Here is a 12495-nt window from a genome sequence, read left to right as displayed (position 1 = left end):
GGAGACTGGTGTGGAGCGATCTTAGACTCCGCCTCCTCCAGCAGAGCCAGCGCTGATTTGCCAGAGTACGGAATTCGACCAATCAGCGCTGGCCAATGCATTCTATTAGCCCAATGAAGTAGAGCTGAATGTGTGTGCTTAGCTCAACTACGCCGGTGGAGTAGTTGAGCTAAGCACACACATTCAGCTCTACTTCATCGGGCTAATAGAATGCATTGGCCAATCAGCGCTGGCCAATGCATTCTATTAGCGTGAGCTGAGTTTGCACAGGGGTTCCAGTGCACCCTCGGCTCTGATACATCTAATGTAGCAGAGCCGAGTGTGCATAAGGGTTCTAGTGCACCCTCGGCTCTGCTACATCTGATGTAGCAGAGCCGAGTGTGCATAAGGGTTCTAGTGCACCCTCGGCTCTGCTACATCTGATGGGCTGACCGGCACATGGTGTAGTTGAGCAGAACTGGCTCAACACTGCTAAGTCTCTGCATACCCATAGGAATGCATTGGCCAGCCTTCGGCCAATCAGCGCTGGCTCTGCCGGAGGAGGCGGAGTCTAAGGTCGGACCTGAATGGAGACTGGTGTGGAGCGATCTTAGACTCCGCCTCCTCCAGCAGAGCCATCGCTGATTGGTCGAATTCCGTACTCTGGCCAATCAGCGCTGTCCAATGCATTCCTATGGGGAAAAGTTAGCTTGCAAAAATCGCAAGCTGACAGGGATTTCCATGAAATAAAGTGACTTTTATGCCCCCAGACATGCTTCCCCTGCTGTCCCAGTGTCATTCCAGGGTGTTGGTATCATTTCCTGGGGTGTCATAGTGGACTTGGTGACCCTCCAGACACGGATTTGGGTTTCCCCCTTAACGAGTATATGTTCCCCATAGACTATAATGGGGTTCGAAACCCGTTCGAACACTCGAACAGTGAGCGGCTGTTCGAATCGAATTTCGAACCTCGAACATTTTAGTGTTCGCTCATCTCTATTTAAAATCAAAAAAATTTAAAGCAATATTTTTTTCACTTATTCATTTTATTATATAAAAAACAAAAAAAACTTTGCAAGTCTTCAGTAGGTGATACCTTTTTTAATGGCTAACTCATAATGATGACAGAATATGACGTTTCGAAGCTTCCTCTGAGCTTCTTCTTCAGATATAACTAAAAACACCTTCTAGAGGCTGCATATTTATGTACAACTGGACTAGGACTAGAGGGCTAGAATTACAGGAGGGAGGGGGGAAGAGGCTTATTACTATATACTTATAACAACAAACAATCAATTGCCAGATCCCTGGTTCTTATCTTAATGGCTGTCTTAATGATTTGTATAAAAAGACATAAACCCAAGTGAGATGTTCATCCCATTGTCCAATGTCTGGAATAGGGTCATGGCCTTGTACTCATAAATCAGTCGCTGTTTCCTTGATTTAAAGTTCCCTTTTAAGATCAAGATTTTCATGTCATTGATGATGTTGTGATCTTCCTGGCAGAAGTGTTTTGGCACGGGAAGATCAGTTCTCTGTTGTTTCATTGTATGGCGATGTGAATTAATTCTCATTCTGAGTTTCTGACCGGTCTCTCCAACATACAGATTTTCAGTGGAACATTTGGTGCAAATGATCAAATACACCACATTAGGTGTGTTACAGGTGAACGTACCTGGGATTTTATATTCCCTGTTAGAGTTTGGGATCTCTATCCTGTCAGTGGTCAGTATGTGCGGGCAGGTCTTGCACCTCTTCTGTCCACATGGAAATGTTCCTGTGTTAGTTGGAGGTGACAGTGAGCTGCTGACAACCATATTCCTGAGGTTTGGTGGCTGTCTGTAGCATAGGAGAGGGGGTCAGAAAATATGGATTTTAGACGGTTGTCTTTTTGCAGTAGTGGATGTAATTTGCGTGTGATTCCTCTCAGCGTCTCCAGGTGGGGGTTATATGTGACGACCAGGGGCACCCGAGTGTTTTCCTGTTTGGTATTGTATTTTAAAAACTCCGATCTTGGTATCCTGGTGGCTCTGGTGATTTGGTTATCAACTGTTCTTGGATGGTAACCCTGCCTCAAGAATGTGTTCATTTTATTATATAATGGTCACAAAGCAAGAAATAATAAATGCATATTGGGAAACACATAACAATAGCATCATAACATAAGAGTCTTTGTTCAACCCTATTAAATGTATAACTAGGTAACCTGTTTTAAGAATCTTACATTACTGAATATGATTAGTAAAAATACAAATACATAAAACAGTACAAAAATTAGTAAATATACAGTTAGTTTATTAATAACATCTATGTATCCAAAATGATAGCAAAAGAAAGTCTCACAAAAAATTAGATCAAGTATGTTGACCTACAATTAATGAATGCTGCAAAAATTATTTTCTTTTTATATTTTTATATTTTTCTTCTTCTTTGCTCAATTCCATAATGAATCAATATAACACCACATGGGCAGCTAGAGACTGTACTATATGTACCTCCTGGGGGGCAGAGGAGTTATTCTCTCAAATATAATGTAAGAGACTATAAGGTTATAGCCATTCATTATAGTTGTGTGATAGAAACTGTTCACATAGCAGTTGTTAAAACAGAAGCGTCTGTCTTCTCCCTAGAAAGCATGTGAGGAACAGTCATCATACAGGAAGTCATGGTTAACACCAGCAGATATTATCAGGTCAGAGTGAGAGTCACATGACTTAGTAAAAAAGAAGGATTCAGATAGAAAACAGTAACTAAATAAGGCAATAACGGTAGAATTACCATATTTTTCATATAATAAGACTATAAGATGTACCCCTGGTTTAGGTAAGAGAAATTAGGAAGAAATATTTCATATTAATTTAATTTGACAATTGGAGTAGAGTTTTCAATGTTACTATCTGGTATGCTAGGAAAGATTATGTGATGAGCAGACTGATGAGGCAAAAAAAAAAAAAAGCCTACAAATATTCAACTAAACTAAAAAAAAAATCATAAAAATAAAATAACATAGTACAAGTTTATTGTAACAGTAATGAGATACGGCCCACTAATATTAAAAAATATTTAAACTTCATAACAAGGATGAAGTATTATGGAACACCCCCATGCCATCCTAACATACAGAGATGAGCATACACTGTTCGGATCAGCCGATCCGAACAGCACGCTCCCATAGAAATAAATGGAAGCACCTGTTACGCTGACCTTGCCGGCGGCCGGCGTCACAGGTGCTTCCATTCATTTCTATGGGAGCGTGCTGTTCGGATCGGCTGATGTGAACACTGTTTGCTCATCTCTAATACAGTCCTATGAAAAAGTTTGGGCACCCCTATTAATCTTAATCATTTTTAGTTCTAAATATTTTGGTGTTTGCAACAGCCATTTCAGTTTGATGAAATGAGGTTTATTGTACTAACAGAAAATGTGCAATATGCATTAAACCAAAATTTGACCGGTACAAAAGTATGGGCACCTCAACAGAAAAGTGACATTAATATTTAGTAGATCCTCCTTTTGCAAAGATAACAGCCTCTGGTCGCTTCCTGTAGCTTTTAATCAGTTCCTAGATCCTGGATGAAGGTATTTTGGACCATTCCTCTTTACAAAACAATTCAAGCTCAGCGCATGGCCAGCTCTGCTACACCTTTGTGCTCAACACTGCTACATCTGAGATCGGACCACAATGGAGACTGCTGTGGACCGATCTTAGACTCCGCCTCCAACGGCAGAACCAGCTTTGATTGGCCGATTGCTGTACTCTGTATGGCATTTGGCCAATCAGCGCTGGTCAATGCATTCCTATGGGAAAAAGTCAGCTCCCGCATATCGCAAGCTGACAGGGATCCCAACAAGATAGTGGCGTAATACAGGTACTTGGGCATGTTAGATGCCCCCAGGCATACCTCCCCTGCTGTCCCAGTTGCATTGCAGAGGTGTTGGCATAATTTCCTGGGGTGTCATAGTGGACTTGGTGACTCTCCTGAGTCAAAATGTGGCTTCACCTGAAACTAAGCATTTTTCCCCATAGACTATAATGGGGTTCGATATTCGTTTGAATAGTCGAATATTGAGGGGCTATTCGAAATGAATATCGAATCTCGAATATTTCACTGTTAGCTCATCTCTAGTGAGCACCATTAAGGCATTATACTATATGGGCAATATACATTTGGTATTGTACTGTTTGGTAGGCACTTATGTGACATTACATTGTGTGATGGGCACTAATGGGGCGCTATACTTTATGTGGGGCACAAATGAAGCACAGCTTTTGGCACTGTGTGATCGGGGAAAGTGTAATGATTTTCCTTGCTAAAATGTGCATCTTATAATACTACTACTACTACTACTAATAATAATAATAATAATAGTAATAATAATAATAAATTACTGGAGTGCTTCTTTAAAGGGTGTTTGTTGCTAGGATGAAGCATAATTATTCTCAATATGCATATATGAGAAACTGGAGCAAAGAGGACGACTCTGTTGATAACTGGCATGCCCCACGCTGCTATAACACACCATGCTTCCTTCTTCCTTCTTTGAGTGACAGGGCCAGAGAGTTATATTGAAATCTTGCCTGGCCTTGTGTTCTCAGATTAACATGACTATATTAGAGAAGTGTGAGACATAGCTGTGTGAAGAAAAAAAGCTGCCCTTATTGCTTCAGACTGCTCATTTGCGTACTGTAATGTGAAATAAATGAAAATCTCAGCAATGGAATATCTCAGCATTTTCAAGGGGAAAAGGGTGTTACATTTGGATGTGCCAGGCCTTATCACCCAGCCATGATGCTGAGTGGTGAGAAATGCCCCCCCCCCTCCTCCTGACAGTACTTGTCCATAGACTGCTACTAGGGGGCGTTCCTCATTGCTCAGCATCATGGCTGGGCAGTAAGGAACTCCCCCTCTGACAGTACAGCGCTATGGACTGTACTGTCAGGAGGGGCATTCCTCACAGACTGTCACAAACGCCCTTCTGACACTGAAGACATACCTCCCAACTTTCGAAGAGCCGAAAGAGGGATAAAATATGGCAAACTTAGCTCCACCAACTTTTATGTTAACTCTGCCCATTCTAATTCATTTTTCATGTGCCCGTATACAGTATAATCCTCCTACAGTCACCTGTAAATTATATTCCCCCCTCCATCTCTCCCCCAGTTTCATATAACCCCTTCATGTGCCCCCAGTTTCATGTCCCCCATCTTTTCCCCCAGTTTCAAGTCCCCTCCATCTCTGACCACAGTTTCATGCTGTTCTTTCCCCTTCATCTGCCCCAGTGTCATGCCGTTCCCCCCCCCATCTGCCCATGTCATGCTGTTCCCCCCTTAATCTGCCCCAGTGTCATGCCGTTCTCCCCCCTTCATCTGCCCCAGTGTCATGCCGTTCCCCACCCTCATCTGCCCATGTCATACTGTCCCCCCCTTAATCTGCCCCAGTGTCATGCCGTTCTCCCCCCCCCTTCATCTGCCCCAATGTCATGCCAGTCCCCCCCCCCCTTCATCTGCCCCCAGTTTCATGGGCCCCCTACATTATGTTCCCCTCAATGTTTAACTCAAACAAATACTTAAACTCACCTTCCAATGCTTCCCCGCTGCTCTCTCATTCCAATCACATAGTTGTAGGCCCGATGTGACGTCATCACATCACATCTACACATGCAGGAGCCGGAGTTAATAGCCTATGTGTTCAACTCATCGGCGTCCTCTGGAAATCGGGACATACTTCCTGCCGACCGGGACCGTGGGACAGGACACCGAATACATGAATGTCCTGCGGAAATCAGGGTAGTTGGGAGGTATGCTGAAGAGCTCCATTTAACGACACCACTAGCTCTTCAGCAGGGGCACATAACGAAAGCCGATATAATACCGCTTGTGCCCGAGGACATGAAAAGTTCTCTTTAAGTCTAAGACGTTTGGCTTTGAATGAGTATAAAGACAGACAGCCCAGGATGTGATCTGTTACATAAGGGAGCGTTCACACTACCGTCGGTGACCGACAGGTAGTGTCCGCTCCTAGTGTCCGCTCAAAATCTATCACGGACTCTAGGAGTGGACACTAGCTGTGTCCGTGACACCTGTCATTCATCTCAATGGGCATCGGGTGCGTTCTTTTGCACTCCGTGCCCATCCTTCCCTATCCGCAAGTTAAGATGTCTGACTTCTCAAGCGGACAGAAGAACCCTGCGGCCAATCCGCTGTCAAATGAGAGGGCTTTATGGGGCGACACCCCTGAATATTCTTATATGACCACTAACGTGTCTTTAATAGCCAGTTTTAGAAGGAGAACTTTGTTACTTAAAAGGAGCCAATCTGAGAAGTTTTAAAAGATGAGCATAGGTTATGAATAATGCTTTGAAATATAGTAAAAAAATTTACACCCCTGGTAGCAATGAAGAAGGCCTAGCTTAATTTCCCTAGTATGGGACTTTGATTTGGGAGGATTCAGTCTAAGTTAGCAACAATACATATATGCTGCCACCAAAACTTCAGGACCATAATAAAGACATCTATGGGATTTTTTTTTATTTGTGGAATGATTTGTGAAACCATTCTGTGAATAAATGTCCTTTAGGCGGAGAGATGCTTTAAATTTCTGTTGGTGGATGTAATAAAATTGTTCCCTAGAAACACGTCTAAGCATGACTGTTTAACATTGTTCTATTATCTTTTAATTATGAGGTATTTTTATATTATTCCATAAATGCCTCTCTATCTACCATTTTCTATGCACCTAACTAAGATAGGACAGAGTTAGAGACGATTAATGCTACTAACAAACTATTGTAGGGGAAAAGAAGGCGATAAGGAGGTCTCACACGTGCGGTAACGTATTTAATGTTAACCATTATCTTTCCATTGGGAGCTGTGTCTGATTATCTAAAGAATTGTAATATTAGGAGATGAGGCAATTAAACATAGCGCAATCTTAAGCCAGTTTTTAATTATGTTTCTACGGCAAGAAAGTGACTTGGCAGCTTCCGTTTTCTTTCCATGGCAAAATGGGAACATACAATTCCTTACAAAGAAATATGTGTTTTCTTCCAGTGCTAGAGACAAGTAAGTGCATAATCGCTGAACCATTATCAGTGGCATTTTTTAAGAAATACAAGGGCTTGCATACAAGGTATTAGAGAAGCTGTGATTTACCAGCATTTTATATTCCAATAATTATCTGACATTACAAGTACATTAGAAAGCCACTGATGTATATGTTAATATTATATGTCAGGTGAGCGTGGCATTTGCAGGCTTTTGAGGTAACAAATGCCATCCATTGTTAATTAGCTGATGTGGTTTACGCTGTCTATCACAGGGAAATGACTGTATATCATAATTACTGACTGTCATCACAAGGCTGGAAGCAGCAGTACTGTACAACAAAAAGGAGAGCCAATACCAATGATGCAAGGCTTCGTAATAAGGTAGTATGCAGCTAGTATCTTGTGGGAATGGAATACCCCTGGGAGATGACAGCAAAACTAAAAGTCACAGTACCTAAAAGGAAATATCCAATAGTTTGGTGCATTTATTAAAGAAATGTCTATGTCTTTGCTTTCTGTCCATTAAGCAGATAACAGTACGTATAGGTAGGTGTCAATTGATAGAGGCATAAATAAACTTGTATCACATGTTGTATACTAATAAGCATGCAAACACTTAGTGGATGATCCCAAGTCAGTCAAGAGCCCTGGTTATCCTCAGTAGACCCTGTACCATGCCTTCTCTTTGGTGCTGATTGACAGCTTTTTGGGTCATTCTTTATTGGGCACTAAATGCTTACACCATGCTTTCCCCATGTCACTGGGTATTGGCTTTATTGTGCATACACCATCCTAGGATCGCACGGCACAAGCATAATATTCATTACAGAACAGAACAACATAGAACAATGTAGGAGACATCAATTAATATCAAGCAGGCGGCAACAGATTTACTGAGCAGTGTCAGAGAATTTACCTGTCTCTAGACTGCCTAATGCATTTCCCTACGTGATACATTTTATTTTCTCTGCAAATATACCTTTGTCAAAGGCCACAAAGCTATGTTTACACATCTATTCATGTGACTGTCTTCAAATGTATTCTAAAGGTATAAAGGGAGTCATTGGGAATAGTGATTTTGAGCTAAACACATGTCTAAATTTCCTTTAGAAAGGATATTCTACTACTACCTTTACACTTTATGTTGTTCCCGCCATTTCTTTTTAACTCGCTTTATTTTCTTTATGCTAATTAACCCCACAGAGCACCCCCCACGTCATACCTTTAATCCTGCCTCTCCATTGCTTGTGCTCCGTCTGTCCTCTCCCTCCCTGGATATTGTGCCGCGCTGATTGAGTTCAAATCTCAGTGCTCAGTTCTCTGAGAACTACACCAAACTGGCCGCTTGGACATGCGCTACTGCTCATATCTGAACGGCCATTTTGGTGAGCTTTGAACTAAGAACTGAGATTTGAACTTGAACAGCGCAGCTCAATATCCGGGGAGGGAGAGGGCAGATGGAGCACAAGCAGTGGAGGGGCAGGATTAAAGGTATGACGTGGGGGGTGCTCGGAAGCCCTGGGGAACTCCCAGGGTGCTCAGTAAGATTAATTAGCATAAAGAAATAAAGTGGGTTAAAAAGAAACAGCAAGGAGAACGTAAAGAGTAAAGGTAGTAGTAGAATAGCCTTTTTAAAGGCTATTCAGACTTGTGTTTAGCTCAAAACCATTTTTCATAGCGATCGACTCCCTTTGAAGGTAAAGGTATTCCGTAATTTCTTTATAAAGGTTTAGTGCAGTTCTAAATCAAATGGTTGACTAAAGTTGAAGGAATCATCCTCTTTAGTAAAGTTGTTTCCCAGTTATATCTGTTTCTGGTAAATCTAGTTGACAACCTGTATTGCCACTCTAATAGTAGTCATTGGTAAATGTAATTTAAAGCTAATATTGACACTCTGATAGTAGTAATCTCCATGTATTTCCAGAATCCTAAAGGATAAATCTGTATAGATAATAAGGAGATAGAGCCGTAAACTTGGTCATTTAAAGGACAAATCAATAATCTTAACCATGCCAACCATTTTATTAAGCACAGTTTAAACGTGGCAATTACCTGATAATCTCTTCAATGTCAATTTAGTTGTATCCTTGTAATGGAAAACATCCGTCTATGCTCTGCATTTCTGATATTGTGGACATTAAATACAAAGCCAGTATCAACAGATTGAGCTGTAGTATAAAGCATAGAGGAAAGATAGCAGAAGCCGCAGCCACTGATGTGGCAACAGTTTCATTTCAGATAATAACTCTGTATCAATAGTAGAAGTGAGTTTAAGAAACTTTGTAATATATCTTTTTCAGAGAAAAATGCTTCCTTCTTGCTAGAGTTACCTAGACTGGAGATTACAGAGGTAACGGATTACAGGAGAGGACGCCATGAGCAGGAACTGAATGGGTCCGACAGACTACACACAGAAGCTACTGCAGCTGAATAGTAAGTTTGTGTCTCAATCCAAGTTTTTATACACATCAGTGCTGGTTACTCCATGTTTAGAATGTCCTGCATGACTATGTTGATGGCTGAGTGAAAGAAAATGATCAATTTTTGAGTAGAAAAAACCAAATAGCTGACCGTTGTGGGGGTTGAGGATGAGTGACTTTATGGCAGCCACTAACTCCCCAATGTTCCTTGTGCATTGAGTCCCCATGAGAAAAGCACATTACAAATGTTTGTCATTTTCAAAGAGAGAAAGCGATAGAGAACAGTTTTTTCTCTACTTTCTGTGTGCAGTGTATGGGGGACATCAAAGTAGCTTGTCTCCACCAGCCCCTCTAAGACAGCTGAGAATTACAGATGGAGCTTACAGAGGGAAATACTGCTGACAATGCAGAATACAAGACATATAATGGCCAGAAATATTGTGTTAGTCGTCATGCAGTTTGTTGAAACCTTAGGTACACTTTAAAGAGTAATGGCAAACTGTCCTAAAATGTCTAAAATAGTTGTATATAAAATAATGCTTCCCAACCAGAGCAGACAGTATCACACATTATAGGGACATCCCCTTTAAAGGGATCCTATCATTAAAAAGCAATTTTTTTGTTACTAACACGTATGAATAGGCTTAAAAAGGGCTATTCTTCTCCTACCTTTAGATGTCTTCTCTGCGCCTTCGTTCCATAGAAATCACGGTTTTCGTCGGTATACAAATGAGTTCTCTTGCAACACTGGGGGCGGTCCCCTGCGCTCAAACAGCACTGGGGCGTCCCCTATGCTACGAGAGAACTCTCCAGCGCCGCCTCCATCTCCTTAAAGAACGGGCTCTTCACGCATCTTCTTCCAGTGCTGGGAGTCAAACTTCTAGGCCTCGTCCAGTGCCGACTGTGCATGCCCGCGGCCACAAGAAAAATGGCTGCTTACACAGTAAGTAAGCGGCCATTTTCTTGTGGCTAAGTGGCAGTGGAAATGTAGTGGAAAAAAAATTGTATCTTACAGTTCCGGTACTGTGAATGAGATTTTGCTTAATCTCATCCACACATTGTGGGAAAAAAAGAACTGCTTTTTCAAAACACTTAAATTTTTGAAAAATGCAGTTTGTTCATTTTAGCTGCAGAATCATTAGCGTTTACCATATATATCTAAAAGAGGAAAGAAAAAAAAGCAAAGAAAAGCGCAGTAAAGACTTGAAAAGCGCTGTGTTTTCCCAACATGAGGATTTAGCCTAAATGTGTTTTTTGAAGTCTTGGCTATTATAACATTTCACAGACAGTTTACTGAAGTACATCTGGAAAAACAAAGTACTGTATATACTCGAGTATAAGCCGACCTGAATATAAGCCGAGGCCCCTAATTATACCACAAAAAAAACTGTGAAAACTTATTGACTCGAGTATAAGCCTAGGGGGGGAAATGCAGCAGCTACTGGAAAATTTCAAAAATTAAAATGGTCGGAGTTTTTTGGTGCAGTAGTTGCTGGGTGCTGGGAAAGGGGAGGGGGTGTTTTGGTTGTCTGTCTGCCCCTTCCCTGAGCTTGAGGACTGTTTTTTCTTCCCCCACTTGGAATTCAGCCTGGCTGAATATAGGGAATCTGCAGTGCTCCTATTAACCCCTTCCTGACAGAAGAGGAGCACTGCGGATACCCTATATTCAGTAGACCGGGCACTTTCAGACACAGGGATACCTAATGTCTATGTGTTTCACAGTACTTTCCTACTTTTCTGTGTATTCTAGGGAAAGGAGTGATTTAGAACTTTTATTTAGTTTATTTTTTATTATTTTTTTAAAAGCTTCTTTTTTTTCACTATTTTATGGGAGATTCTATACAATACTATTGTGGCTGGTCATAGACCCCCCTCCAAAAAAAAAAGTATTTTTTTTTTTTTTTGCTTGACTCGAGTATAAGCCGAGGGGGGCTTTTTCAGCACAAAAACTGTGCTGAAAAATTCGGCTTATACTCGAGTATATATGGTATATGTATAAGTTTTCTATGTGTAAAATGAATTTTGCATACTGTATATTGTGTGGAATGCTTGGCTAGTATTAGTTTTCATAAACTTATTTAAAAAGAAGAAAAAAAAAGAATACAATGTTATTTTGTGCCAAACACAATTAGAGGTTGGAGTTTATTTTTTCCTCATAGCATCCTTAGGGATCCATTTAAATTACCCTAAAAAGTTACGCCAGCTGTAAAATTGATGGTGCAGTGCTTCCTTGGCACCCATGTTTAGCGTAAATTTGCTTTTCAGATGGTTCAGTGCCAAGTACTGTACAATGTTTAATGTACTACATGAGGACAATAAGCTAATTTTATTTAAACGTCCGATAGAGATCTCATTTGGTGGAAATTACTTGAATCCAATTGAAGTGAGCATGTAAAGGTTGGTTTTCTTACATATGGTACATTGTTAGGATAAACGATACTGTTTTTATCAGTGGGTATCTAAAGGACAAAGGGATGAAACTGCTGTGCAGGGAGACACTGTGAGGCAGCTGTAGTCCTGAGCTAACACTTCTGCCTTTTATTCTAGGAATCAGCTGTGAGTGTGACTGAAGTTTCTCAGTGGCCTCATTTTACTCCGCTAACTATAGGGCTTGTAGTGGTCACAGCTGCTACCAGGACCACAAATCAGAGGACTAACTAGTAGTTTGTCTGCAGCATATAGTCGAGAGATTCTGAGGGGAAGAATGTGGGGGTCACCAACAGGGGATGGCAATGATGAGAATCTTGTGTACACAGACCTGTTGTGAACAAGTCTTCATGGCAGTCTTAGGCCATATGAAGAAGGAAAGGAAAATGTAAATACAGCTAAAATGTATCGATGAGACATGGATAATGATTGTAAAGAGAGTTGGGTAGGGGGGCCCAAGCTGAGCTTTTATGTTGCCCCTTTTTTGTCTTCCTGTTTTTTTGCATACATAGTCTAGATTTTTTTCTGGCATTTTTTTCTCTACAAAGAAGTTTATGGGACAACACTTGGAAAAATGGCAGAGAAGTGTTTAAATTACAATTGACTAAACTGTAGCATCTGG

The 12495-nt window shown here is 41.1% G+C and overlaps 1 protein-coding gene across 1 annotated transcript in view; it reads left to right on the top strand.

The window, feature by feature from the left end:
• Window positions 1–12495, top strand: part of LOC142200507 (cadherin-6-like) — a 276070-nt gene that overhangs the window by 40414 nt on the left and 223161 nt on the right. Inside the window, exon 2 of the mRNA XM_075270925.1 lies at window positions 9327–9459. The gene's annotated coding sequence lies outside the window, so the exon portion shown is untranslated. The remainder of the gene's footprint in view (window positions 1–9326; window positions 9460–12495) is intronic.

Source organism: Leptodactylus fuscus, chromosome 4 (assembly GCF_031893055.1).
Source record: "Leptodactylus fuscus isolate aLepFus1 chromosome 4, aLepFus1.hap2, whole genome shotgun sequence".
NCBI classification, from domain to species: Eukaryota; Metazoa; Chordata; class Amphibia; order Anura; family Leptodactylidae; genus Leptodactylus; species Leptodactylus fuscus.
This window is presented reverse-complemented; position numbering and strand designations above follow the sequence as displayed.